Source organism: Diceros bicornis, chromosome 16 (assembly GCF_020826845.1).
Source record: "Diceros bicornis minor isolate mBicDic1 chromosome 16, mDicBic1.mat.cur, whole genome shotgun sequence".
Lineage (NCBI taxonomy): Eukaryota > Metazoa > Chordata > Mammalia > Perissodactyla > Rhinocerotidae > Diceros > Diceros bicornis.
The window spans coordinates 42,927,017-42,952,290 of record NC_080755.1 but is presented as its reverse complement, the minus strand read 5'-3'; the positions used below and the strand labels follow the sequence as shown (position 1 = coordinate 42,952,290).

Here is a 25,274-nt window from a genome sequence, read left to right as displayed (position 1 = left end):
GCCAGGTCACCTGCCTTATTAGGAAAAGCCTGAGGAATTAGTCTCCTCTATGTAGGGAAATGTATCTACATTTAGCTGTGTCCAGTTTGCAGAAATTTATTCATCCCAACCTCCACTTTCCAGCCATGACCAGGATGACATATTGGGAGTGGATGGAAAAAGTTCTCTAGTCGTGAGCAGGCAAAGAGCAGCCGGTGTTTTGTGCTCATCTCCTGCCAGTCTCTAAGCTAGATCAGACTCTCTTCTGCCTCCTTCTGGCAGTGGTGAACTGGGTAATGAGAGCCAACTTTCCCAGTGAGCACAACAAAGATACCTGGAGGAAATATTGTTTTAAATTTCTTCCTAAAAACACGGAAATGCTAACAAGATAGGGAAGGACTGCAGGCTTAAGATCTGGGAGGAGATCCAGAGATGTGGGCCTGAGCACTAGGGGCCACTTTTATGCAGTTTGGGGAATATGTCAATTCAGAAGAGAAAGCTGGGAAGCTGAGCAGCACTTTTGACAGCCTCATGGGGTCAGGGGGCCAGGGCATCCCTAGGGTCAAAGCCTGAAAGACACACTTATGGTTGGGACGCCAATGAACTAGGCCCTAGGAATAAGAGAAAACAAAAAATAAACTAGTCTGTTTCATGTCATCTGGGTGGTCCAGAAAATCTGTAGTCCCTAAGTTGACCCAGGATTGCTGGTACCCCCCAAAAGCCTGCAGAACCTATTTAAATTCCTCTCTAGAACTCTTCTCATTTTTATCATGATCACTCAAAGCCTCAAATTATTGCACTTCATCAATCTTAAATATCACTAATTATATGATTGCACTATTATTTTAGGTGCCAGTGAAAAAGAAAAAACACTACCAACCATAAACGTAAGACTTTATCAATTGTAAACCACATCTGAATTTCAGAGATTAAAGTGTGAAAAGAAATGTACATCTTAAAATTGATGAGACATGTATTTATACAAATATTTTTTCAAAACAATATCTAACACACATTCAAAGATAACCAGGCACACAAGGAGATAGGATGACTAAATATGAACCAGCATGAGAATCAGATCAAACAATAGACAGAAGAAAGAGATGCACAAATATTCCGGATGGAAAAATTACCAGACACGGAATGTAAAACAACTATACTTACTATGCTCATGGAGATAAAAGTTGGGCTTAAAAACTTCAAAACAAGGAACTAGAAACTACCTACAGTAATATTAAACATTTGAAAAAGAACTAGAAATTCTAGAACTGAAATTCAGTAACTGAAATTAAGAACACAACAGATGGATTAACTGCAGATTATATACAGCTGAAGAGAGACAGTGTGATTTAGAAGATAGGTCCAAAAAAAAACTATCAGAATGTAGCTAGGAGACATAAAAAGGATGGGAAATATAGAAGAGAGGGTAAGAGATATAGAAGATACAGTCAGGAAGTTTAAAATAGCAAAACTACCTTACATCACAGAGTTCTCTCAGAAATAGGCAGTCGAGTTCAGAGGAAGTTGCTAATATACCTAAGCACTGCTCCCTCAAAGACACAACTGAGGCAGGTCACTTTAGTGAAAATCCAGAGGTAGTATAACAGTGGTTAAAAGTTGTGATATTGTAATTTATAAGAAATATGTATTTGGCCATTCAGATGACCAAAACATATTTCTCAGATATATTTGGTCTTCGTCCATGTCCACAGTTCCCGGCTCACAGCTCCCAAAACCCTTGGAATTTCCTGAGAAATAGGAGCAATGGGAGTGTCATAATATTCAGTCTCTTGTCCTCAGTTCCTGAAATTGCTTCAGAGCCAAAAAGGTGAAATGAGTGTCCTGCTATTCATAACAAGCCCCACTCCACCACAACCGGGTTTATGTTAATAAGGTGACTTTTGGAAAGCGGGCCTTTCCTAAGGATGGGGGCTGGTTGCTAGGGGGAACCAAGCATGAATAGAGGGATGGAACATTCAGTTCCACCACCTGATTTCTAGGGAAGGAAGAGGGGTTGGAGATCGAATCAATCACCAAAGGCCAATGATTTAATCAATCGTGCCAATGTAAGGAAGCCTCCATAAAAATCCAAAAGGAGAGGGTTCAGAGAGTTTCCAGGTTGGGGAACTCGAACTCTTCCATGTGCCACCATGCTGGGCCCAAACTCCACAAGGACAGAAGCTCCTTTGTTCGGGACCTCGCCCTACGTATCTCTTCATCTGGTTGTTGATTCGTATCCTTTCATATCCTTTGTAATAAACTGGTAATATAGCGAGTAAACAGGTTTCCTGAGTTCTATTAGCTGCTCTAGCAAATTAATCAAACCCAAGGAAGGGGTCATGACAACCTCTGATTTATAACCAGTTGGTCAGAAGCACAGGTGATGACCTGGGCTTGTGATTGGCATCTGATATGGAGGGTAGTCCTGTGAGACTGAGCCCTTCATCTGTGGAATCTGATGCCATCTCTGGGTAGAGAGTGTCAGAATTGAGTTGAATTGTAGGACATCCAGTTAGCATCCAAGAATTGTTTGGTGGTGTGTATCTACCAATTGAACAAGCAACTCCACTACTATGAACAAAAAGAGTTTAGCCTGAAACACAGCCCTTGAAGTGTTGGGATTATGGAACATTAGAATTGGATGGAACCTTCCAAAAAATACCCGTGAGATCAGAGGTTTATTGTTTTTCCTTTTAAAAAAATGGGTTTTCTACATGCTGATCAATTTTTTTTAAACCACTAAACCCAAATACAGAAAAATAAATAATTAATAAAAAATACAAACAGGTAACAATTCCAAAGAGAAATGTTTAGCCATACTGGTAACTAAAATGCAAATGAAAGCAACAATGACATATTTTTCACTTATCAAATAAATAACTTTTTAAAAATAAAATACCCTATGCTATCAATGACGTGGTGAAATTATTTCCACTTTTGGAAAGCAATTTGTTTACATGGTGCATGCCATCCTTGGTTGAGTAATTTCACTATCTGGAAATGTACACTAAGAAACAGCGCAAATTGTAGAAAAAGTATGGACATAAAGTTGCTCATTGCAATGACACTGCAGTGAGAAATTGGGAGCAAACAACATCCACTAATAACAAAATATCGTGATAAATTAACAGTCTTCCAAAGTCCTGAATTATACAGCCATTAAAAATTATGTTTACAAAGAGTTTGTAATAAATTGGAAATTGTTATAATATTAACTGAAAAAAGGCAAGATAAAAATTAAAATTATATGTATGGTATGATCTCAATTGTATTTAAAAACTGAGCTGAGGGGCCAGCCCCACGGCATAGCAGTTAGGGGTGCATGCTCCGCTGCTGGCGGCCCTCGCACCGACACACTGCTTGTCAGGCCATGTTGTGGCAGCGGCCCATATGAAATGGAGGAAGATAGGCACAGATGTTAGCCCAGGGCCAGTCTTCCTTAGCAAAAAGAGGAGGATTGGCATGGATGTTAGCTCAGGGCTGATCTTCCTCACAAAATAAATAAATAAATAAATAAATAAATAAATAAATAAATAAATAAATAAATAAATAAAAACTGAGCTGAGAAAGAAAACACTAAAAAAAAAACAGCAAAATACGATCAGGTCAAAAGATCACAGGTATGATTTTTAAATTCTTCCTGATACTTTCTATAATGAATATGCATTACTTTCTTAAATAGGGAAATAAATGTTTTCATTCTAATCATTTATTGTAAAGATAATACAAAAGAGCATTAAAAGAAGTTAAAAATTTTTTTAATGTTTTTTATTGAGATATAATTGACATAACATTATATTAGTTTCAGGTGTACAACATAATGATTCGATATTTGTAAATGTTGTGAAATGATCACCACATAAGTCTAGTTAACATCCATCACCACACGTAGTTACACATTTTTTTCTTGTGATGAGCACTTTTAAGATCTACTCTCCTAGCAACTTTCCAATATACAATACAGTATTATTAACTATAGTCACTATGCTGTATATAGGAAGTTTTAGAAAATAATCTCATTCCACTAATCCAACTATTTCAGTTTTCCCATGGTTCTTTTCAGTATGACCCTACGCACACACACCTTTGGCATAGATGTTATCAGTTTGAACTAATGATTAGTTCTATCAGGATTAGATGACCCAGAAATGAGACAAGTTATCAGACTCTTCCTGCCTGGACTTCTTCCACAACATGCTCTGGCAACTAGGAAGACGGAAAAGTATTCCAGCAGCACTAAGCATCAGAGGGAAGAGGAGAAACTCCTGACTCCTGGCCCAGCCTTGGCTCTGATCTCTGTATAACCTTGGCAAGCCACCTAACTTCTCTCAGCCTCAGTTTCCCCCTTTATGCTATGGGGCAAGGAGATCTGCTCATGGATCCTCAAGATCCCTTGCAGGTTCAATCTCTGTGAGTGTGTGTGGATTTGACCCAAAAGCTCTAAACAGATCTGGACTCTTGAAAAGTTTGATAAAAATCAAGTCAGTTTAAACACAAATGGAAAACTAGCTATTTAAACAAAATACCTCCTACAGTAAATCTTCTTGTAAAGACTCTTTATTTTGGTTACATCTAGACATTGACTTATTGAAGATCAATTTCAAGTACAGCCAGGCACATTTATGTACCAAAGCAATAATCACAGCACTTTCCCTTCCTCATGGAAGGTAGGTCAATTTCGATTAAGGAAAAAGATTGTGAATAAATGAAAAGTCTGACAAATAGAGATTTTTTAAAAATAGTTTTATTATTTTAAATGTTTAAGTACTCGAATTACTTTCTCCCCCCTCCCCTAAAAAAGGTATTTCCTATCTGGCCTATTTCAATGCAAGCAAAAATCTCATCCCAGGCTTGAGTGTTCCAAAATAGAAGTTTGAATCAATGAAATCTTACAGTAAACCTTTCAGATACCATTATAGTGACCTGAAACAGAGTTTTATTTGCTTTCTGAAGCAATAACCTGGCCACCGGCCCAACCTCACTTAGAGTGTGCATTAAGTTACCTCTATCCACTAGTGGAACACAGATCCTCCTGCTAAACTTGAACTAACCTTGCCCCACCTTCCATCCTACAAAGACGTTGCTGATGCTGATGCTGACCTGGAGATGCTGAAGATATGGAAGTTCTTACTTTTGACAGCAGATATTAACAGAAGTACAGGATGCCCTATATTTAACAGTTCTAATTTGATCCATGCTCTCTATTTAAGTCAAGTTTTTGAGAAGCTTCTCTTAGCTCTTGCCAATCATAGGTAGAAGAAAGTCCCTACTTTCCTATTCCTGCAGCCACTGCTGTACTGTCACTTCTCAAAACCTTTCCCAGAAGCTGATGAAATTAAAACCTCAGAGTCCCTCACTTGCACAAGACCCTTCCAGTCCTGGGAGGGGCCCTAGCCCCTGATCATTTTGTCTTTTTCTTAAAGAGGACCCCTCAAATTAATAAATGTTCTATCCCACCAGAACTGGATCCTCCCCTGCCACTTCCCTCCCCCACCGCTGCCCACCAGCCACTGCCCAAGCAGGGGGCTGGGATGACCCTGTGGGTGATGGTGGTTTCCAACGATGGTTTTACTACCCACATTTCTGGTATATAAACCAGTTTCATGCTAAGGGCAGAATTTGAGTATTGTTTTCTTCTTGCCTCAAAAGACTGACTTAATATGATGACTAGATTAGGATACGTGACCTTACAAAGGATGTTTATTTTTATTTATGAAATTATTCATATGGAAAGTTCCACAATGTTAATTACACATTTACTAAGTCACCTTTATTGAAAAGACCCAAGTTACACTAAATAAGGCCTCTCCCAGAAAAGTGGGAATAGTTATACAGCATGATACATATTAACCAATACCCCTTAGAACAGTAGTTCTCAATCAGAGGTGACTCTTTGCTCTGCAAGGGACATTTGGAAATAACTGGAGAGTTTTGGTTGTCACAATTTGGGGAGGGGGTATGGGATGCTACTGGCATCTAGTGAGTAGAGGCCAGGGATGCTGCTAAACATCCTACAATGCACAGGACAGGCCCCCATGACAAAGAATTATCCTGCCCATAACATCAACAGTGCCCAGGCTGAGAATCCCTTCCTTAAAAGAATGTAAGTAAAGAAGCAAGGATTCCTTCTGGAAAAGGATTAACCTTTAAACCTTGGAGTAGAGCACGTGAAGGCCAGGTTGACAGGAGACTCATGCAGAGCTGCTATCTGACTTCAACCACCACCCCATGATAAAAAGCAATGAGGCTCCAGACTTTTATGGACTGTGGGGCTGCAAGGACACTTGCCAAGAGTGGCTACAGGAGGAGGTGGTGACACAAGTTCAGGAGCTCCAGTAAAGGCACTTTGCCTCTCCAATTACCTCCAACGCCCACTCGTCTGTGCCTGAAATTCTCTCATGGGGGACAAAGCCTTTCACTCCATGATGAGACTTAAAGTGCAAAGACCCCCGAAAGAAAGAACAGGGACCTACATTCATATTCAAGAGAAAGTGACTGATGACAGATTGTTTTCCCCTGAGTTTCCGTACAGTGAAAGGCTCAGAGCAGCTGAAAGTGTTGCAGAGGAAGAGGACAGGCCCTGATGAGGTAGGGAAAGAGTGGAGAAATGGGCCATACAGGGTTCTGAAATAAACGTCACCTGCTCTGCAGACCACGCCAGAGCCTGCAGGGAGGGCAGGATGCTGAGAAAAAACAAGTCACATTCTCGGCCTTGAAGAAGATTACAATCAAGTTCAGCTCAGGTGAAAAAACTCCAGGAATGTTTGAAAGAATGTTAGGACCCAGTGCTTTCCTGCAGCTGGAGCAGCAGACAAGGGTCCTCACCAGCTGTGGGATCACAGAGAACCCCAAAGTGTGCTGGGTGAAGCCCCCACCTGACACCTAGCAAAGTCACGGACACGTAGTAAGATGTTGAATGAATGGAAACTCTCCCAGATGAAGAGCTATCAAATTCCTCCAGTGCTCTAAAGAAGGTTTGTTTCCCTTCACACCTGTGCTCACATCATCTCCCTCAATTTGGGAGGGAAGTCTTGGTCTGCCTTCTTTGCCTATCTGAATCCTATTCCATCTTCCAAGCCCAATTTATGTTTTCTCTGCACATTCCTGATTTCAGCCTCTGTTGGCTTTTTCTCCCCTCTTCTTATAAGTCCAGGACCTCCAAGTCATTCATCTGGTATTTACCATATATCCTATGTAGCTTTCATAATAGGCCTACTTCCAGAAAAGATTTGAGGGGGCTCTCAACTTCATAACAAAAAATAATATAATGTAGTTAGAAAAGAATTTAAAAAGGAGATCAGAAATAATTTAGGAAGAAAAAGATCATTGTACCAAGAAGCTGGGATGAAGCAGTTATCCGGAATTGCTAGAAGCCACAGTGAAAAGATAAATACACTAGACAGCAAGTTCCTGCTTTCTGATAAAAGGAAAACCACAATTCCACAAGGACAGGATTTTTTTTTTCTTTTTTTGACATTAAATTCTAGGAGGAATTTGCTCCTGATGTTTCATGTATGTTGCCCAACTAGTCATTTCATGTGTTTATCTCAGGAACTCTGTTAGGTCCTTTAGGACAAAGATCACATCTTAGACTACACTTCTCTGATAACAGTCTATATATAACATTGTAAGTGCTCAAATATTTGCCAATAGACTGAGGACTCGCAGTTTTCTTGACAATCTGGATATTCCAGTGTGTCTCAGGTTGTCAAATTTCTTAGCAGAAGGACCTTCAGACCATTTGATTCTGCCTGCAGGTCCCCAGCCACAGGCAACGCTGGGATTTTAAAGATACTCTCACCCAACACCACTGTCACCAGCTTGGAGCTAAGGGGCTGGAAGGTCCACGCTGGCCCTGTCTTCAAGCTTGCCCCTCCTTCTTCCTTGTTTAGTTGATTGCCCTTCTGTCTGTCTTTCTGTCCCCATCACAGATTCCCCATCCCTTTGAGCGTCAAGGCTCTGCCTTAGTAACCTTTGATTTCCTGTGATAAGTAGCACAGCGCTTTGCGCAAAGGAACTTCTGTTTTTTTTTCCAATGCTGGAAAACTGAATTGGAAAGAGGTCCCAGGGCTTTTACTTATTTTGCCCTGCTCCCCTCTGACAAACTCGCGAGCTATTCCTACACCACACAAGCAGCCCAGAGAGATGAAAATGCAGGTTAGTAAAGGAGTTGAAGCCTCAAGGGTCCAAAGACATACTCTCTCTCCCTTATCTCCACATGCCCTCTGAAGTACACTAGGCAACCCTTCAGCAAAAAAGCCCCTTGTATCAGCAGGTGCTCTGTAAATATCTATCAAAATAAGGTTATAGCACAGCTAAACACTCAATAAACTGAGAAGGTCATGGCACATCAGCTTTGCACATAGTTGGCGCTCAATAGGTATCTTTTAAATAAAGATGATTGTAGGACTGCTGCCTTGCACATTGTAGGCCCGCTCTAAATGGCTCGAATAGTAACAGACATTCTCTCTTTAGAGAACTCGGGCAGAGGTGACATTAATCAAATCCCAGGCACAGACCCATGAATGGAAATGCGCATCTCGAGGTAGCGCTTTCGAGAGCGCTGGAGAGGCGCGTGACAGCGCGCGGCCGCGGCAACACCGCGCTCTTTCGGGAGCCGCGGACCCAAGGCCAGCTCCCGGGCATTGATTAGTGATCGGGATCCATTCCCCACCCAGAGGCGGGAAACGGCCGCCGCCTCCAACTGTCACTTCGGGGCTGCACCTGGAGCTCCCGCCACGGCCCCCTCCCAGGGCATCCGCCCACCGGGGCTTCTCCTCCGATTCCGGAGAGTTGCGGGCAGAACAAAAGCAAAAAGCCAGCCAGGCTTCCGATTGCTTTTCTGACGGAGAGCAGCCCGGGAAGAGGCTTGGGGAGCCGGCCTGGGACCGAGCTGTGATGGCAAACCTGATCCTCTGCTGGCAGCTGCTCGGCCGCGCCAGCAGATTGGGGCTCCGGATTGCCGAGCCGGGGAAAGCGGTGGGGTTCCCTCCCTCCCCCTCTCCCGGACGCCCCGAGCCCCCGCGCTGGGGCCGCGGAGGGGTAGAGTGGGCGCCTGGGCGGGGTGGGGCGTGGAGGGCGCGATAGTAACCCTTGAACAAGACAGGAAGGAGGCTGGAGGGGAGGATGCTAGGAAACTGGGGCGGACCCCACTACCAAGATCCGAATCTGAACTCGCAATGCGAACCGCCCCTCGGCGCCCCCAAAAGCGCCGAACTGTCCCCGGGGGTGGGGTCCCCTCGTGGCCACTCGTCCCTAGATCTGCCTCCCCTACACACACCCGCGGGGAGCCCAGCGGCAACCTTTCCATCCAAACCGTCGATCCAGGGACAACACCGGCGCGCTTGGTCCGCCGAGCAAGGGGTCACAGAGGGCGACCGCGTCGGTCCCGCGGGAGACAGCCCACCGCTCGGAAACTCGCTAGTTTCGTATTTGCTTGGTTTTTGGTTGTTGTTTTTTTAAGGTGAGGTGGGGTTGCAGAGAGAGCGGGGAAGTATCATTTCTTCCTTTCTCCCAGGCTTCTCCGGAGCCGGACGAACTCCGAGAGGAGCAGGCAGCGGGGAGAAGAAAGAAAGCGAAGGGGGAGCCACTTACCCAAGGCAGAGCGCGGCGGCCGGGCGCGAGCGGCGCCTTTGTCTGCGGTCTCGGCGCCGGCGCGCTCGGCCAGGCGGGTCCCAGCCCCGGCGCGCGGCGAGCTCCCGCGGGCGCCCGGACAGCCCGGCTCGCGGCTCCCGCTCCGGCTCCGGCTCCGGCTCCGGCTCCGGCCCCCGCCGGTGCCGCCCAGCCCTCGCGGCCGCCGCGGCTCCGCCCCGAGCCCGGCCCCGCCCCTGCCCGCCGGGCCCCCACCTGCTGCGGCGGCGGGCGCCCGGGAGCCCGGCCCTGGGCTGCGGGGGGCGGCCAGCTCCCTCCCCCCGCTCCCCTGTCCCGCAGCCTCCGGGCCGCTCGGCCGCGCTGTTCCCTGGCCAAGCGCGCGCAGTGTAGACGGGCCTTCTCCAACCCAGTCGCCTCGGAGGCAACCTCACCTGGGGGGCCGGGAGCCCGCGTTTCCTGAGTCGAGCCCCCATCCTGGGGTACCCTGGCCTTCCAGCATGGGCACACGCTTTCCAGAGTCCTCCATCACCTTAGAAGCCCGTCCTCACTTCGCCCAGGGGAGGGGCCCCTTCAGCTCTGCCTGGGAGTTTGGGGGCGGCGGGAAGCAGGGTCCTCCTGAGCCCCGGCCGAAACCCAGCCTCCCCGCCCCTTCAGCCCCGCGCTGCTGCAGCGGCTGGGGGCGGGGGCGCGGGGGAGAAGGAGCCGGCAGGGACCGGGTGGCCGGTTTGGAGTCTAGCCATCGCCGGCCGGCGCCAGGCCAGGGGAGACCCGGGTGGACGAGAGGGGGGACCCGGCCGAGGGTCGAAGGGGCGCAGAGCGCACGTGGACCAGTCCAGAGGCGACCCTAGAGTGAGTCTGCGCTCGTTCGCTCGGCCGGGATAAAACTAACAGAAGGGAACCAAAACTTTGGAAGCCAGAGCAAAGGAAAGCAGAAGCCACCAGACCCGTAGCACTGGTAATAACTGGTGTTTATGTGGTGCCGTCGAAAAACCCAAAGCGGTCCACACCGATTAGGTTCGTCCCTGAACCTAATCACGGAACTGCGTGCACCGCAGTGGAATGGTTGAGGAGCCGCTTTTCTAGGCAGAGAAAAATGTGATAACCTAAATATTGCATAATGAGGTCGCTAGTGGCTTTAGCTGCCCACGAGCCCTCCCTTCTCGCAGCTCCCAAGGCATTCAGAGCCAGAACCTCACTTTGACACGTTATAGGGTCTCCTATGTACTGTGGTTATTGTAGCTTCATCCCCCACCTCTACTTCCAGGGCCTAGTACAATTCCAGGTGCATAGTAGGTGCTCAACATTGTTGAACAAATTAATGTGTGAATCATATAATTGCTAATTGAAAGGTGGGCAAAAACATAAAAATTTTGAATCATGGGATCATATTGGAAAATGCATTAAGTAGTTAGAACAGTGATGGCCATATGAAGGGTAATAAATGTTAGCTGTAATTATTATGTAGATTCAATTGCTATTAATCATATGTATGTAGGTAACAGGTTAAGGATTACATGCCAAGTTACAGTAGTTCTCTGGGGCTTCATTAACCTAAAAGAATAGGAGGAATAAGGAGAGAGTGTATAACAAGCAAGCGTGTGCACATTTGTGCTGAGATGCTCCAATGTATCTTCTGCAAAGAGAACATTTTAACATTTTGCTTCTTTAATTTTCATTACAAATAAGTATTATCAATTCATTGGGTATGCATAAATATGAAATTCTATGTGTTGATTTATTCATTTTTATAACATCTTTTCTAGGAAGGAAGAATAAGAGGTTCCAAGGATGCTCATTTTATGCAAAAAGGCGGGAAGGGCAAACGTCCTACCACATTAAGCCCACTAGGGTGGGGGCCTGGTGGGCCGGAATGAAGAGACTGACCCAGGACGACACCAGGAAAGCCTCGAGTCTCCCTCCTGGGTGTTTTAGATCAGTGTCTTGGGTCTGTGAAACTGCTCTTGGGAGCAATGTGCTTGTCCGCATGAGATAATTTATCTCTTCCATTTGGCAACTGGGAAAATGTAATTTTCTCTGTGTGATGAGCATGAGTGAATGGCTCATGCATAGTGAATGGGTCTTCCTCCAAATTGTGGGACAAGGGTGTGAAATATGCATTTTAATATCAAGTCCATTACCGCACAATGCCGAGGGAATGAATAGAAACTGGGATATTTATCTAGGCACCCTCCATCACATTTATATCGCATGGTGTCGTTCTCCTGTGGATGCTGCTGTCAGGAGACAGGTTATTCCTTATTTTTATCTCAAGGGAAGACTCCTAAAAAAACAGCTGCCTAGGTAGGGATAAGTCAGCAGAAAATAACCACATAGAACCCATGGGTTGCAAAGGTCACCAGGTCATTTTAGGACTTCTTTTTTTCTGGGGGGAAAAAGGTACCAGCTTTTCCCCATTGCCTATGACTAGATACCATAAGCTGTACCTCAGTGGCTAGGCCAGGGGCACCACTGTTTCTGCAGTGGTCTTGGAGGACATAGGGGTGGGGAGGTACTGCACTGAGCTGGAAAGTGCCACGCCTGCCTTGCTAGGGGATTTAGATATAATTTTTTAAAGTATTGTTGCTATAGACTGAATTTTGTGTCCCCCTAAAATTCATAGGTTGAAACCTAATCCCCAATGTGATGGTATTTGGAGATGGGGCCTTTGGGGCTCATTAAGTCATGAAGGTGGAGCCCTTGAGAATGGGATTAGTGCCCTTGTAAAAGAGACCCCAGAGAGCTCCCTCACCCCGTCTGCCACGTGAGGACACAGGTTGAAGGTGGTCCGTGAACCAGGCAGGAAGCACGCCCTCGACAGACACTGAATCTGCCAGCACCTTGATCTTGGACTTTCCAGCCTCCAGAACTGCCAGAAGTAAATGTTTGTGTAAGCCACCCAGTCTATGGTATTTTTGTTATAGCAGCCCAAACAGACTAAGACAATTGTGCTAGCCAAATTCATCTCTCATGACACCTGTTTTTGACTTGGGCTTGGCTGGAGGAGAAGAGGCAACTTAGATTTATTAAACACAGTTTTCCCCACCCCACTCCTACTCCAAAGGGGACTTGGCATCAGGGCCAATGACTTTGCATGTGGCCTCTCTCAGGGGTAAGGACTGGTCATGTTTAAGGAACCGACTGGACCATACCTTCTAGAAGATGGAGTCCCCGCAGCAGGGACATATGAAGAAGCCTGTGCTGGGCCAGGGGTCCTTCTCCCTCTCTTCGGTTGCTCCCTTTTGGGAAAGGTCTGACCTATTTTCCCTATATATCTGTCTATCTACCTACCTACCTATCTATCTTTCTCTTTCTCCTGTCTCTTTTCTCGTATGTCCAGCCTGTCCAGCTAAGAAGGTGAAACAGACCTGGGGCTGTTCTCACAGCCTGGGACCTAAGGTCTAGAAACTAGAGGTAACTCCCTCTTCACTTTCACCCGAGGTTGCTCTGGAAATGGCTTTTCTCACCAGCAGAGAGATGAGATCTAAGACCAGGCATAGACTTGGAGGAAGGAAGCAACAGGCTCTTAGAGTTGCTTGGTTTTCACTATAGGCCATTGATTCCAAACCTACACGTACACTACAATCACCTAGGAAATCTTTAAGTACACTGAGAAAAAGAATCAATAGGTGACTACAGTGACCCATTTACCAACATCTGTCCCCATTAGTCATATTCTGCCTTCCCTCCTGTTGTTGTAAATAAACTGTCCCTGCTCTATCTGAAATCATTTGTATGCAAGATCCCATCCCCTCTCACTTATTCAAGGACAGCATTCTATAAATGCTGCCCTCTCTCTTTGATCATCATTTTTTCCTCACTACTGGGTCATAAGCAGCTTTCAAATACGGGTTAATGTCTCCCATTTTTAAAAAACAAAACCAAACCAGAAATTCTTTTGACTCCATTCCTCTCCATCTTCTTTCCCAAATCTCTTCTCTCTTTTACAACAAATCTTGGCAAAACAAAACTCTTTTCTCCAATTCCTCTCCTCCCACTGTCCCTTCAACCCATTCCAGTCGTTACTCCGTGGAAACTGTTCTTGTCAAGGTCATCAGTGACCTCTGTGATTTTAAGTCTAATGATCAATTCTTTTCTTTCCCCCAGCTTTATTGAGATATGATTGACATATAAAGGAACAAACTGTTTTTTTTTTTTTTTTGCTGAGGAGGATTCCCCCTGAGCTAATATCCATTGCCAGTCTTCCTGTTTTTTTTGCTTGAGGAAAATTAGCCCTTAGCTAACATCTGTTGCCAATCTTCCCCTTTTTTTTGTTGCTTGAGGAAGATTAGCCCTTAGCTAACATCTGTGCCAGTCTTCCTCTATTTTGTCTGTGGGTTGCCACCACAGCATGGCTGATGAGTGGTGTAGGTCTGTGCCTGGGATCCGAACCCAGGCACCTGGGCCGCCAAAGCGGAGCACGCCCAACTTAACCATGATGCCATGGACCAGCCCGTAATGATCAATTCTCAGGCTTTATCTTGCTTGATCTATCCAGCATTTGACATAGGTAATCACTCCTGTCTTCTTGAAATACTTTTTTTTTAACTTGGCTCCCAGGACACTTCTGGTTTTCATTCAACATTACTGGCCCTTCAGGGAACAATAAATGTTATTTACTCAAAACAGCACAGCAAACAGCATACAAAATGGAAAAGCACTAAAGCCATTTCCACCAAATTCAGGAACAAGACAGAGATGTTTGCTATCATCCCTATTATTAACATTGTTTTAGATGCTAAAATAAAGCAATTAGACATGAAAATGAAATAGTAGATACAAATCTTCAAAAGGAAAATACAAAAAAAGTCTTTATTTGTAGATGCTGTAATTATACAACTAAAAACCTTAGGACTCTAGTTATTTTTTTTTCATAAAGTCCTAGAATTACTAAGCGAATGTGGTAAGGTGGCTAGAAATAGTAGAAATAAATAAAACCAAAAGATAGTTCTTTGAAAAGAGCAATAAAATATGTAAACTCTTCAGAAGCCTGATTAAGGGAAAAAGAAAGAAGAAAATAAACAATATTACAATGAAAAGGGTAATTTAGGCATAGATTCAAGAGATATTCTAAAAATTATCAAAGAAAGTTGAGTACAATTCTCTAGTGATGTGTAAGGCAGTTGTTTATATTTTTTATCAGACTTCCTGCTTACATGGAGTTCAGAGTCTAGTGGGGAATGTATATTAAATACATGCTTATACAAATAATTGATTTTCCTTGTATGAAAGGTCTAACTGGCAGACCTAATCTCATTTAGGAGGTCACAAAAGGCTACATGGAGAAGCAAAAATTAAATTGTATGTGGAACAGAAGAGTGGCTCAAGCAGAGAGAACAGTGTGAGGGAAAGCCAAGGAAAAGATTGGAGCATTTGAAAATGACACCATCTGGAGGGCAGGGTGGGTGGAAGGGAGAGCAGCCAGAGAGAAAGTTGGGGCACAAATCGTGCAAAGCTTTGTGGCCCATGGCGAGGATTTTGGCCTTAATCCTACATGTCATGGGAACCATTTCAGCATTTTAAACAGGGAAGCATTGAGTCCCTGCTATGTAAATTACTTCATCTGTGAGGTCTGCAAAGATCGTAACCATGCAGCAGGCAGCATTTTTCACAATCCCTTGCCCCTAGCATCGTTCAGTGATACTGGCCACCGATACCCTCATCTCCTCCATGACCCCTTAAGTACTCCCTATCTTAGAGGTTTTGTGGCAAGTCTGCAGCGCCTTCAAGGCAAGTCAACCCAGGTGTTAGGTATCGAGTAGTTTGGGCAGATCTGAACTCTCCCCGGATTCCTACAGGCAGGGCTGACCTCTCAGCCTGCTAACTTCCCAGAAGTTTCTCCAGTGGCTTGGACCGTCCCACATTCTCTTCTTTCAGCCTGTGATGAGACCTCACTGAAATTCTGACTACCCTGCCTTGTCCTTGCCTCACCCAGTCATGTGTGTTTCAAACTATAGGTCATAACTTGTTATGGGCTGTGAAATCAATTTAGCAGGTCTTGCCAGCACTTTTGAAACACTGAAATAGAATAGAATAGAAAATATCAAAGTTCATTATATGTGATAAGAGTACGACTTAATGACATTTTTATTTGAGATATGTGTGTGTGTATGTATATATGTTTGTGTAGGGTGAGGATGTGTGTGTGTGCATGCACCATAGGTCACGCCATTAAATGGTTTTCTTAATTATGGGTCATGTTCAAAAAAGGTTTGAGATTTCCTACTCAACTTCCTCCCCTTTTCTGCTCTGCCCTTACTGAGACCTGACTCTTCTACCTTACCTCGTTTCAATTCTCCAAGTCATTTCTACTCATCCCTGGACCTGTTAAAATATCCTGTTCCTCTCATACAAACAACCCACTGTTATTAGAATATATTTGAGATTTTCCCCTAATCATGGTGCTTAACGAGTTTTTCTCCTCATTGCCCACAGTGGCTTATGCTTATAAAGGTGACCCATGGTTTGATGAGTAGCTCACATCCATAAGGACATAAAACTCATTGCCTGTGTCTTCTTGGTACCTAATTGAGCTAACCAGCCCCAGAGTGGCCCATGAACTTCATCCTTCAATTCCAAAAATAATTCTTTAAGCATACATTATTATTCTAGATTTCTGAACAAATATTATGCCAAGCTAGTAAGGTCCCTGCCTCCAGGAGCCTAGAAGACAATTGGTCTAATATTTGCCTTAGTCAATCCATTATTAAGTGCTTACTACATGCTTAGAACAGTGTTCTCTATTTACAGCCTGATGGTTATAACCCACTGGACAAAGACTGTGAGTTGTCTAACTTCTTAAGAAGTTAGATCAATTTAAATTTGATCTGTTTGTTCTCTTCCCGTAATACCCCATCCCAAGTCGGTATTATCATGGCCCCACCTTTTCTAAATGTGGATGTGGATGTGACAAATATGGAAAAAAGCCTCTCACCATCTCTGTCGGTACTCAGGAAATGTGGAATTGGATCTCTATCTCCAACCCCCCATTCTCCCAATGCCAGGATGAGAAATACACTACTATAATGGCAAACGAGCACCAGATGGTTTTGTTGTTGTTGTTGTTGTTTACATGAATGAAAAACTCAAGAGACATTTAGGAAGTTTTTTTCTAAGTGTTGAAATACTTTCTGGTTCATCAGAAATTGTCTCTGGCTCTATGGAGACTATCATCTTAAAACGTATAGGCAAGAAGAGACTAGTTTCAATGACCCCAGCACACATCTAAGCCAGCCTCTGTTCTAGGCATCAGGAATTTTACTAGTAATGACAGATATTATGAGCAGTCCAACTTGTGTGAGTAATTTTCACGGAAAAAGAAAACTGTGGCTGAGTAGATTAAATACAAATGTGTTTTTAATACTTTTGATATAAATGACACACGTGGACACACACGTCTCCAGTGAAAGCATAACGAATTCCAGTTATTTCGCTAGGGCAATCAGTCAACTATCAAAGATGAGAACACACATTTTATTCAACTAACTCAAGAATATCACAACCTAAAATCTTTTAGGAAGTGCCATTACTTTGGGAAAACAATTTCCACAAACCGGAGTCCACATGAAGGTTATCTCTGGCCAAGATATGTGTTTACCAGGAGAGAAAGCAAAGATTAGTGGATTTATTAGGCGTATGTATTTTTATGTTGGTAACTACTGCCCTTAGTCTGTTTTTACAGACGTTCTAGTGTGTCAATTACTTATTGCCTGCCAATTAGTGGGGTTGTGCTTGAAGTCTCCAAGAATGTGTGAGTTACTTAAGCATCATTTCCTAGGAGGCAATCAGCCTCAGAAAATCATTTCACAGATGCTACAGATGGAAGGTTTGTGTCCCCCCAAAATTCATATGTTGAAGCCTAACCCCCAAAGTGATGGTATTAGGAGGTGGGGTCTTTTGGAGTTAATTAGGTCATGAGAGTGGAGCCCTCAGGAATGGGCCCTTATAAAAGAAGCCCCGCAGGGCTCCTTTATCCGTTCTGCCATGTGAGGACACAGTGAGAAGAGGGCTGTATATAAACCAGGAGGCAGGCTCTCACCCGACACTGAGTCTGCTGGTGTCTTGATCTTGGACTTCCCAGCCTCCAGAACTGTGAGAAATAAATTTCTGTTGTTTATAAGCCACACAGTCTCCGGTACTTATGCTGTTACAGCAGTCCAAATGGACTAAGACAACAGAATAACATTTCTCAGGAAGGTCTGGGGTCTAAAAGCAAGGTAACAAATCACCATCCTTCTCTGTAGAACTAAAAATAGGAGTCATGGGGCCGGCCCCGTGGCGCAAGTGGTTTAGTGTGCGCGCCCCGCTGCGGCGGCCCGGGGTTCGCCGGTTCAGATCCCTGGCACGCACCGATGCACCGCTTGGCAAGCCATGCTGTGGCGGCGTCCCATATAAAGTGGAGGAAGATGAGCACGGATGTTAGCTCAGGGCCAGTCTTCCTCAGCAAAAAAAAAAAAAGAAGAGGATTGGCAGATGTTAGCACAGGGCTGATCTTCCTCACACACACACACAAAAAAAACAGGAGTCATTTGTTGTGGTATAATAAGAAATATTTGGTCTTTGTCACCAATTCCTGGCACAAAGCTCCTCAAACCCTTGGAATTTCCTGAGTGATAGGAGTGTCTTTTGTAGTTCATAAGGAGACCCTTTGAGCTATGGTAATGAGGTGACATGAGGTGGCACCCCTAGAGAGAGCCTGAGGATGGGGCCAGTCACCAGAAGGACTGAGTGACTAGAAGGTTGGAATTTTCAGCACACCCACCGACCTCTGGGAAGGGGAAGCAGGCGGGGGCTACAGATTAAGTTCCATAAAAACTCTTAAACAATAAGATTTGATGAGCTGCTGGGTTGATGAATGCATCCACGTGCCAGGAGGGTGGCGAACTCCAGTTCCATGAGGACAGAAGCTCCTGCACTTGGGACTCTCCGGACCTCGCCCTATATACCTCTTCATCTGACTGCTCATCTGTATCCTTTATAATAAACTGGCAAACGTAAGCAAATATGTCTCTGAGTTCTGTGAGCAGCTCTAGCAAATTAATTGAACCTGAGGACGGAGTCATGGGAACCTCTGATCTGTAGCTGGTCAGTCAGAAGCACAAGTGACAGTCTGAATTTGTGATTAGCATCTGAAGGGGGGAGGTGCAGTTTTGTGGGACTGAGCCCTTAACTTGTGGGATCTGAAGCTATCTCCAGGTAGATAGTGTCAGAATTGAGTTAAAGTGTAGGATGCCCAGTCAGGGTCCGGGGAGAATTGAATTGCTTAGTGGTGTTGGAAAAAAAACACAGTGGATTTATGAATTGTTAAGACCTGTTCCCCAGTTTGGTTTTGTCTTCTGGAAGAAAATCTATTTGTGATTATTATAGTTATGCCTGATTTATACCCTGTCGATTGCAGAAAGGGATATGGGGAACTTTGCAATATTAAAAAACATACGAGGCTATAAAGCACTCCTTCGTTTTGGTACATCAGTCTCGGTTTACAATTATTCTCAGTATTTTATTAAATAAGGATGGCTGCTATTCAATTCTGGCAAAGACGAGGAAAGCCCCAGCCTAATATTGGCAGATGTGGCTGATAATAATAGACTTCCACTTAGCTTTTATAGGGTTGCTTTTCTCTGACTATAAAGGAACCTGGCTGACAAAAAAAAAAAAAAAAGAAATGTTCCAATTAAGATGTGCACACAGTCTGTGATGGATGAAGTTGGTGCCAGCGCCACTTAGGAAATTCAATTGACAGGGGCCAGGGCTTTGATTATGCTTTCTGTGTGCTCAAAAGGAATAGCAGCCAAAAAAAACCCATCAGTGACAGCCTAGCATGACGAAAGAGCACTGGACTGAGAGTCTGAGGCAGCATTCCACTGCTAACTAGCTGTGTAACGCTGGGCCAAGCTTTTCCCCTCTCTGGGTTGTAGTTTTCTCATCTGTGAAATGGGAGTGCTCACCTACCGTATCAAATATTTCTTGTGAAGCACCTCAGGTCCTTGTGGCATCACCTCATCTTGGCTGGCCTCAAGGAGTGTCCTTGCTCGGGGACCTCCGATGGCCCCCCTCACCTCCCATTCAGAGTATGCACCTCTCACCTCCTGCCCTGGGGCTCACCTGTTGCCTCTGAAGTTTCAGAGGCCACAAGACTCGATGGGCACCCTTGCCTATGATGGACAGAGGAGTTAAGGCACATTGGGTGAAGCTGTCACCAATGGGTTCTGGGAGCCAGCAGATAAATTATTTTCACCTTCTCCCCACGGACAGATTGTCCTGAGATGCAACTGCTCGTATGGCCACTCAGAAGAGGGTCCAGCAAGATCAGGCAATCAGCTGTGCGTGATCACAAGTTGCGGCTGGCTCCTGAACGTGCGTGCTAGCTTTCTCTCCTTCCTTCTCCGCCCTGCTCCTCTTCCCTCCCATTCCTGCTTCCCTGGCAGGACTGCACTGCCTAATAAAGTAGTGACTTACAAGCTTTTGTCTTGGAATCTGCTTGGGGGACCCCAGGCTAAGATAGCAAGATAAACTCTGTTCATCAGTGTCCTCAAGATGCTCCAAGGGGCTCAGCCCCCAGTCCCACCCGCCCTGTGAAGGACGAGGAGGACAGCAAGGTGAGGCGAGTCATCTGTTTTATATGATGGAAAATGAACAAAGTTCTGACATTAAAACACATTTGAGGGCCGGCCCCGTGGCTTAGCGGTTACGTGCTCGCGTTCCACTACTGGTGGCCCGGGTTCGGATCCTGGGCGTGCACTGAGGCGCCGCTTCTCTGGCCATGCTGAGGCCGCGTCCCACATACGGCAACTAGAAGGATGTGCAACTATGACATACAACTATCTACTGGGGCTTTGGGGAAAAAAGAAAAGGAGGAGAATTGGCAATAGATGTTAGCTCAGAGCCGGTCTTCCTCAGCAAAAAGAGGAGAATTAGCATGGATGTTAGCTCAGGGCTGATCTTAGTCACAAAAAAAAAAAAAAACAACACATTTGAGGGGCTGGCCCGGTGGCATAGGGGTTAAGTTCATGCGCTCTGCTTTGGCAGCCCAGGGTTCACGGGTTCGGATCCTGGGCGTGGACCTATACGCCGCTCATCAAGCCATGCTGTGGTGGCACCCCACATATAAAGTAGAGGAAGATGGGCACAGATGTTAGCTCAGGGCTAATCTTCCTCAGCAAAGAAAGGAGGATTGGCAACAGATGTTGGCTCAGGGCAAATCTTCCTCAGCAAAAAAAAAAAAAAAAACACACACACATTTGAAAGCTCTTGGGCTATATAATATTGGGACAAGTTTGGGTGAAGTCATTACCGAGGGAGAGTGGGTTTCTGACGGAGAGTTTTGAATGTACTTGCAGAGCACTGCTCCCTGAGGAATCTAAAGGGAAAGACCAGGAGGGTAGCTGGATTCTAGGCTGGAGAGACAGGATTTGGACTCCTCATCACAACATAGGTAGGAGGGGAATCTGTGTTTGTGGTTGAAGTTCCCAGGAAGCAAGTCAAGTGGGGAATCAATCTAAAATCACCAACTGCAGCAACTCTCTCTATCGCCCATGCAAAGCCATTCTCCACACCTTTCCATCCCCCTTTTTCCTACTAAAGCAACACTGATTTGTTTAAATAGGGGTTGAGATCCCTTGATCTCAGGAGGTTAACACCTTCCCAGGCCTCCAGAGGATGAATCATGAATGATTTGAAGGCTGATATGTGACTGCTTCTGGCTAATGAAGCACAGCAGGAAGTCTGCTGAAGTGAACTCCCTTCCTGAATTAAAAGATTGCAAAAAGGCAGAGGTTGCCTCATGCTTCCTGTCTGGAATGTAGATGTGGTGCCTGGTGCTACAGCAGCCACGTTGTGATCTTGAGGCAACAAGCATGAGAAGAAGGCCAAGAGAATCTCAGGGATGTTGGCCCTAGCATCATTGATCTACTAACCAATTTCAGTAGCTGTACCTCATCTTCTTTCACGCAGGAAAAATAAATCCTTTGAGTCACTTTTAGTAGGGTTTTCTGTTATAGCAAAAATCATTACTGAGCCTAGAAAGATGTGATGGAGAAACATAACAACAAAGATTCACAAGTCAAGGACACTTGTTAGAGGAGGAGGGAGTGACTGACAGTACAAATGCCATAGAGGATTCAAAAGGAAGATGAGACTGAAAAACATGCAGGGGTTTTTCAAGTAAGAGGTCACTGGTGAACTCAATTAGAGCCATTTCAGGGAGGCTGACGGGGCAAAAGCCAGATTTCAGTGGGCCAAGGAGAAAAGGATGCAAGGAGTGGGGACATCAAATATAGACCATTCTTTCCAAACGTTTTGCCTGCATGTGTGTCAAGAGCCGTCAAACGTTGCTGAGCTTTGACCTGGATTTTTTACTTCTAGAGATTTATCCAAAGGAAATCATTAGAGATACTGACAAAGATTTAGGCACAAAGACGATAATTGCAGCTTTATCTATAATAGAGAAATGTTGGCAACAACTTAAATACCAAACAAAAGGGAAATTGTTGAGTAAATTACGGTATGTCTTCATGATGGAGTATTGTTCCAGCCAATATACATCATATTTCGAAAGAATTTGTGTGTGTGTGTGCTTGTGTGAGGAAGATCAGCCCTGAGCTAGCATCCATGCCAAGGAACACCGGCCCTGAACTAACATCTATTGCCAATCCTCCTCCTTTTTTCCCCCGCTTTTTCTCCCCAAAGCCCCAGTAGATAGTTGTATGTCATAGTTGCACATCCTTCTAGTTGCTGTATGTGGGATGCGGCCTCAGCATGGCCAGACAAGCGGTGTGTCGGTGCGCGCCCAGGATCCAAACCCCGGCCGCCAGTAGCAGAGCGCACGCTTAACAGCTAAGCCACAGGGCCGGCCCCTGAAAGAATTTTTTAATAGCATGGAATAATATTCATAATGGATTGTCTAAAAAAGCAGGTTATAAAAATATGATTATAAACTTGTTATGTATATTATTTGTATGCAAAGAGAAAGGCAGGAAAGAAATACCAAAAAATGTCAAAAGTTATAGGAGAACCTCTTAAATTTGTGTTTTCCTCTATGTTTCAAAATTTTCATTTATTATTTTTATAATCAGGAAACTTTATTTTGAAAAAACAATGATATTTGCTATGAAGGAAAAGAAAGAGTAGTGAATGTGGAGTTGGCACTAGAAGGACACATACCTGAAGAACTAATAGGTGGGTTTTTTTGTGTTTTTTTTTTGTTTTGGTTTTGCTGAGGAAGATTAGCCCTGAGCTAACAGCTGTGCCAATCTTCCTCTACTTTATAGGTGGGTTGCCGCCACAGCGTGGCTGGCGAGTGGTGTAGGTCCACGCCTGATATCTGAACAGCTAAACTCAGGCCACCAAAGCAGAACATGTCAAACTTAAACACTATGCCACGGGGCCCGCCCCTAGCAGGTGTTTTTAATTTCCAAAAATAAGATCTATACAACACATCACGTTTCCCTCTTAGATCAGGCTGCCAGGAAACTCGGAAGTAAATTTGATGTTTAGTTACAAGTATATTATTCCCTTTTCTTTGCATATTTGGTTTGTCCTCTTTCTTGGGCCTCAGTTTCTTCATCTGCAAAGATAAGAAGAGGCATGTTGAATAATTTAGCCCAAGTGTCAAGGCCTTCCACTGTGGCCCAAAACCCCTTTGGCCAAGAGACACAGGTAAGAGACAGCAAATATCCCTCATGGCAAGACTCAGATTAGAGACCTTTATGTGGACTGAAAACAATATACCACAGCAGATGGACAATTAATCCCCATCCTCAGAGCACACTGTAGGATATCAGATTGGGAAGAGGAGAGGCAAGAACCTCTCATTATGGTACCCAAATGACTGGTCTTGTTACATCTGTGGCAGCATCGTGACAGCCTGGCCATGGAGGAGGCTGGTCTCCCGAGAGCAGACAGACAGGAGGCGGCTCTAGGTGTCCCAGGAAGAGGCTGCTTAACCAACACTCGTTCAGTCCTTGTTTCCTGGCCACCCTCCCACCCGCCCCTCCCAGGTCCAGGCTCTTACACCTCAGGTTAGGTGATTTGAGACTTATGAGGTCCTCAAAGCTCATGATCAATGATAAAACAGTTATTTTCCTCCAGATAGACTTCATTCTAGAACATTCTCTGGCTTTCCTTAACAATGAATGAGGAACACAGTTATTAGACTGTCAGCCAACCTATATTTAGATCTAATTCTTCTACAGGCACACATGGGCCGTGTCGTGACATTCCATGCAGCCTGGGGAAGGAGCCCAGCACCCAAGCCTGGAGGTCTTCCCCACTTCCTCCCATAATAAACATTTCCGTCTGTACATCACAGAGTGGTTATGAAAGTCAAATAAAATTATTAACGTGCAAACACTTTGTAAAACCATGAGAAGCTGTATGAATGTAAGACATTGTTATTATTATTACTCTACGTAAGAGCCAAAGTCTAAAATAGATATTCTGTCCCATTTCACTTTTCTTGACTCTTAGTCATTTAGAAAATCTTCAAGCAAAGAACTGATCCTAAAACCTGGTTATTGCTTTCAATTTATTTCAGCAAATGGCTTGCCCCAAGATTACCATTTAGATTGGAAGTCTCTTATTTGGTCTCTGAAAATCCCTGTAATAGGTCTAAAGAAAGATTAAGTGGTGGTTTCTGTATAAAGGAAAGAGAGGGCAAATGGGTGCGTTCAGAGGGAATCTCTCTCGCCACAGTTTAGCTCAGGCCTTCAGAAAATATTTGTTGAAATAGCTACTTAAATTCCACTATTATCGGTTGGTGTTCACTACGACAGCGTGAACATTTAGGGCTGGTCAGGGCAGCAAGCCCTCCTCTAAGAAGGGCAGGCGTGTCTGGAGAGGAGGCTGCTCCACTCAGCAGCTTGATATGAGCACTTCTGAGAGGAGAAGCCGGGGAGAATGAGCCCAGACCGTGGATCGTGGTGGCCGACGGCAGGAACAACAGCACTGTCCTAGAGCTGCCATTGCCAAAAGGGTGATGGTTACTGAAAAAGAGCAAATGGGACCCAAAAGCTGGTTGGACATGAAGGAGTCGGGGATATTCTGAAACCTCGTGGATGAGGAAACAGTGCATAAAAGCCTTGCTTGGAGTCAAAGCAAATGACCTTCTATGTTCACTAAAATGGTCACCAAGTCTTGAGAAGAGCAGGAGTTAATTGCTCATTCATTCAACAGGTGTTTACTGGACCTTACCATGTACAAATAGTAAATTCTAGACACAGGGGTGAAATTAATAAAGCGATCTACCATTTGTGGTTTTCCCCCTGAAGGCACTTACATGCCAGTAGAGGAGAGAAGTTAAATCGTTAGACACAGCAGAACGATGAGGTCACAAGGCAGTAGGAGGCAAGTGACAGGTGAGGGTGTGACAAGACACAGTGACACACGTGCTAGAAGTTGAAAGAGGGAGAGATGATTTGGGGCTAGAGGTCAGGGAAAGCTTTCTTTCAGGAGGTGCAAGCTGACCTCGAACTTGAAGGATGCACAGTGATTGCACAGTCAGAAGAGAGGGACAATCCAGATTTGGGCAGGGGGAGGAGCATGAGCAGAGGCAAGGAGGCAGGAACGATTGTGGCATGTGGAGGCAGCAAAAGGGATAAGCTTACTCTAGTAAAGGTTTTGTGTGGGGCCACAATGGAAATCAAGGTTAGAGAAATAAATAAGGTCTTGATTGCATCCTGGAAAGGGTTTTGAAATGCCACTGAGATTAA

The 25,274-nt window shown here is 44.8% G+C and overlaps 1 protein-coding gene across 2 annotated transcripts in view; it reads right to left on the bottom strand.

Moving 5' to 3' along the window:
- MAPK4 (mitogen-activated protein kinase 4) overlaps positions 1-10,222 on the bottom strand; it is a 154,732-nt gene extending 144,510 nt beyond the window's left edge. For both annotated transcript variants that reach the window (XM_058557145.1, XM_058557147.1), the window contains exon 1: positions 10,002-10,222. The gene's annotated coding sequence lies outside the window, so the exon portion shown is untranslated. The remainder of the gene's footprint in view (positions 1-10,001) is intronic.
- Between the last annotated feature and the right edge of the window lie 15,052 nt (positions 10,223-25,274).